At 43.2% G+C, this 5,000-nt stretch overlaps 1 protein-coding gene across 1 annotated transcript in view; it reads left to right on the top strand.

Annotated features, from left to right (window-relative positions):
* The window catches only part of elmo1 (engulfment and cell motility 1 (ced-12 homolog, C. elegans)), a gene marked incomplete at its 3' end in the record, with an annotated part of 190,733 nt that overhangs the window by 48,072 nt on the left and 137,661 nt on the right, over nucleotides 1-5,000 (top strand). Inside the window, exon 2 of the mRNA XM_083766926.1 lies at nucleotides 1,835-1,926. The remainder of the gene's footprint in view (nucleotides 1-1,834; nucleotides 1,927-5,000) is intronic.

The following is a 5,000-nucleotide window of genomic DNA, read 5'->3' on the forward strand; positions in this document are numbered from 1 at the left end:
TGGGCCGTGATCCAGAAAAGGTTGGAAAGCTCTGCCTTAAGCAGCGGGCGCACGCCCTCACTTACAGAGCCAATTAATCTCACATTAGTCCTCGCTCGCAAGTTCACGGCCGGAGGCCGCTCGGAGTCGTGTTTTCACGGCGTGCAGGAAGACGGGCTTTGCCACGGTTGTCATTTCACCTGTGGCGTGTTGAGTTGTAGCGATGCGCTCGCTGCCTGGTGTCATTTCTTCACCTGTGGCGTGTTGAGTTGTAGCGATGCGCTCGCTGCCTGGTTTCCAACACGTCGGTGGGGGTTTGTTCGTTGTCAGGACATGAGTGCTATTTTGTTTAGTTTAATAGTAGCTACATGATTATGTTGCAATGTTTAAGACTTTGCTCAGACTCGCTGTGTTGTGTGGATGTCAGCGGCAATCCAACTATAGTGTGTAAGCCAGGCAATGGTGTAAACTGTAAAGTAACTAAGTATTTCCATTTTCTTTTGTACTATATCAGAAGTGAATATTGTACTGCATGCGTGTGTGCACGCACCCACGCACTCACAGGCTACACAAATGGGGTTACAACAGGCACATTATGTTCCCGTCAAACGATTTAATAATGGCCTAATTTCTTGTGGAGAAACGCCTTGATTCGGTTAAACGTACCATAATAATGTTATTACGTGTGTTGCATTCAATGCATTGCTGCAGTTACTATTTTTGTCAGGCTGGCATTTTGGTGGGGAAGAAGCTATAGGGGACACATCATGTTTACCACAGCATGGTGTTCTACACAGTAGTTCCTCAATTACAAACACAATTAACCGCCTTTTTTCAACCTAAAAATGTCTTCTACATCCCGACAGTTTTCTGAAAAAAGCTATGTTTCTATGTCAGTGGTTCTTTGATTTTTCAAAAATAGCAGACCTACAAGCTCGTAGCGCGCCACTCGGTGGCGCGCTATGAGCTTGTAGATCTGCTATTTTTCAATAGCTAAAGCATAGCATAATGCTAACACCAAAATGGGGTAAAGATTGTTTTTGGGGCTTTTCTGCGTTTATTGCTAATTTCAAGTGGAGATTGACAGTCATGAACGGGACTCGAACCCGCGACCCGCTGTCAGGCCAGAGCCTATATGTATGAGTCATGATGCGCCTGGAACACTTGGCCAACTCCCTCGCTGTCGCTACTTTTTTATAGGCCTTCGACAAGCTTTTATACGAGCTTGTACAGTAGATTCACAACACAGACTATATTTTTAGGGTGTTGGTTCTCAAAGTGTACATGGTCCCCAAGGGAACGGTTGAGTTCCTTGCGGGGGGGGGGGAGGGTATAAGGGTCCAATTTGGTTCCATTTGTAAACGCTCTCAGAATGATGGGGCTTCTTGAAATTAAATTAACCCATTCTGACCTGAGATCAGATTCTAAAAATGTCTTCCACATCCTGACAGTTTTCTGAATGTTTTTATGTCAGTCGTTCTTCAATTTAAAAAATAGCAGATCTACAAGCTCCTAAATGTTTGATGTTTGGTAGAGCTCAAGTGATTTAAAGATGTCTGTCTCTCTCTCTCTCTATCTCTCTCTCTCTCTCTCTCTCTCTCTCTCTCTCTCTCTCTCTCTCTCATCTGATAGGTCTTTGAATATTGCCGCTCTTTCTTTCTTTCTCTCTTTCTTCCTCAACCGGCTTCCTCGACCTCGCTTCCTCTTTCTCTGGCCGCGGCGTGTGAACGCCTACTTCCTCCTTCTGTCTCTCACCTCCTGTCGTCTGAACAGTTATACTTTGTAGTGCCCTAAAGGCGAGGCGACTGTTATAAAACCGGTGTAAAAGAACTCTGTGTGTGTGTGTGTGTTACAGAACGCCAGAGGGGCACAGACAGACGTTGGTTTGAAGACGGACGGTCTGACAGAAGAGGTAACGGTCCTCTCTCCATTGCCACGCTTCCAGCGGTGAGTGAGTCCTCTCCTCCTCTCTTAGTTCTCTTCCAAAGCCTTTCTCTCTCTTCCTCCTTCCTCGCGCGCTCCAGGCGGTATATAGCAGGATGCTATATGGCGGTATGGAAGCCCCCCCCCCCCCCCCAGCTGGGTGAGGTGTGCCCCCCCCCGGGGTGTGGTGGTAGGGGGGGGGGGTCTAACCCATTTTGGGGCGGGCAAAAATAGCAGACCTACAAGCTCTTAGTGCGCCACCGAGTGGCGCGCTAAGAGCTTGTAGGTCTGCTATTTTTGAAAAATTCAAGAACGACCGACATAGAAACATGGCTTTTTCAGAACACTGTCAGGATGTAGAAGACATTTTTAGAATCTGTTCTCAGGTCAGAATGGGCTAATCTCTCCTGTCCTCTCTCTCTCTCTCTCTCTCTCTCTCTCTCTCTCTCTCTGTCTCGCTGCATGGCGATGGACACCCACCGTGCCTTACGTGCAGTGTTGATTTTGTCGACTATGACGAAAAATGTTCGTCGACTACCTTTTTTCCACTGATGAAAACTGAATGGAAACTAAGTTATGGTGACTAAAACTGAGAGTAAATATATTGACAATTTCAGCAACAAATACAAACTAGATTCAATGTTAGGGAGGGACTAGTGGACAAGAGATCCAGTATTAAGTCATTTTACACTCGGTTGCATGCAGATTTTTATTTTGTAAAATCAGCCATTATGACGGCATCAAGTCCCGCCAAAAGACATTTTAGTCTAAATCAACTGTAGATTTAGTCAACTAAAACCTTATGATGTTTAGTCGACTAAAACTAGACTAACACTAAAACATTCCAGGTGACTGGAATGAAACTAGTTTTAGTCACATTTTAAAGACTATGACTAAAACTAAAATTTTAATTTGCTGCCAAAAACAACACTGCTTACATTTTGTAGGCAGTGGTGGAAAAACTACTGATCATTTTTAGTGCCAAAAAAAAGAAAATGTTATTGTTTTATTGTGTTTTGCTGCTGTTCTCTGCTGTGTTTAGCTACAGTGTATTTAGCTGTATTCTTCTGTACAGCACTTTGTAAACTTTAAGTTGTAAAAAGTGCTGTATAAATAAAGTGGATTGGATTTGTACCGAAAGTATCGATTGAAATATCAATACTGCACTGTAGAATCACTCTGTTAGTAAAAGTCCGGTAATCCAAATGCACTTATAAAAGTACAAAAAGTATTGGTGTCAAAACAATGTACTTTAAGTACCAAAAGCAGAAAGTAATCTTTATGCAGAATGTCTCGTTTCAAGCTTACATTGTGAGCTTGTAGATCTTCTATTTGAACCTATTCAGGGCGGGAACCCCTTTTGGTGTTTTAAGCATTATGTTACACTTTAGCTATTGAAAAATAGCAGATCTACAAGCTTGTAGATCTGCTATTTTGTTTTAAATCGTGAAAATGTGGCGCAAATTTTTGAATATATATTCTTTCAGATGGGGTTTGGTGGCCAAATATCATTTTTGGGGTCCTTGACATGAAATATTGAGCACCACTGAAGAGGGAATCTTGAAATAACCAGAATGTGGACGCACTGCACGCTGATAGCCAAAGGGCCAATATTGTATTTAGGACGCAGATTAATTAAGACATGATGAAACCAAGGTTTCGGCGGTTAAGCCTTCATCAGGGAATGATGAATTATTGTAATGATAAAAATAATAAATATTGAAACGGGTCACGTAATGCATTATAATGACTACTGGTAGACAGTCAGACAGATATTGGTGTTGATCGGTGGGGACAGACAGACAGATCAGCATTCATCAATTTGTTTGGCATCTCCGACAACGTCTAGAAAAAGGAAATATGAAAGAATGTCATGTTTCCTGCGAGTCGTGACACGAACCTCCTCACGTCTCGAGGGCATGGAAACGCGTTGTTAAATAGTTTAGTTATACTTCACATCACATTTTTTGGAAGATAAAAAAGTAAATGTTTAAATCGTGATTGATACTGTAAAGTCCTCGACTCCTGGCCTTTCTGTTCTGTTGTGGGGATGAAACAAATTGAGTTATGTTGTCGGTTCCGACACGACGCCCTTTTGACATTATACTCGTGTGCTTTTGGAACTAATCTTGCTTTCAGAGACGGTTGCTTCTCCCTGCGGCTGTATTTCCTTTTCTTTTCTTTCTGTTTGTTTATTTTTATGCCTACATGTGTTGAAAGCAGCCCAGCCCTGTCGTGGGTTTGATTACGTCTCTGTGTCGGTGGGGTTGGAAACCTCCACACGTCCAAAACTGTAATTCTTCAGGATTCAAATTAACCCATTTTGGGGCGGGAATAACCTCTTTTGGTGTTTCATGCATTATGTAATGCTTTAGCTATTGAAAAATAGCAGATCTACAAGCTTAGGTGCCGCACTATGAGCTTGTAGATTTGCTATTTTTCAACAGCTAAAGTATAACATAATGCTTAAACCAAGGCCATGCTGTAGCCACAGACATCACTGTTAGCTACAGTACATGCGTATTACAGACGGCAGCCATGTGTCTGTTATTACAGACGGCAGCCATGTGTCTGTTATTACAGACGGCAGCCATGTGTCTGTTATTACAGACAGCAGCCATGTGTCTGTTATTACAGACGGCAGCCATGTGTCTGTTATTACAGACTATTACAGACGGCAGCCATGTGTCTGCTATTACAGACGGCAGCCATGTGTCTGCTATTACAGACGGCAGCCATGTGTCTGCTTCTGTGCTTCAGCACTCCATCAACACTCAATTTACACCGTGCACTTGTTCCCCCTGCAAGCGGCTTTAGACATGCACACACACTCACACGGGCAAAGGCACACACACACACACACACACACACACACACACACACACACACACACACACACACACACACACACACACACACACACACACACACACACACACACACACACACACACACACACACACAGCTTCAAGTGGTGGTGTATTTATACACAGGATGTTTTTTTTTTCTTTTCGTTTCAGAAAGCGGAGTCAGGAACATTGCTTTATCCTGTTTGTAGGCTTGCTTCTGAGGGTGCGTGTGTGCGTGTGTGTGTGTGT

This window comes from Protomyctophum parallelum (assembly GCF_964188405.1).
Source record: "Protomyctophum parallelum genome assembly, chromosome: 1".
Classification (NCBI taxonomy): Eukaryota; Metazoa; Chordata; class Actinopteri; order Myctophiformes; family Myctophidae; genus Protomyctophum; species Protomyctophum parallelum.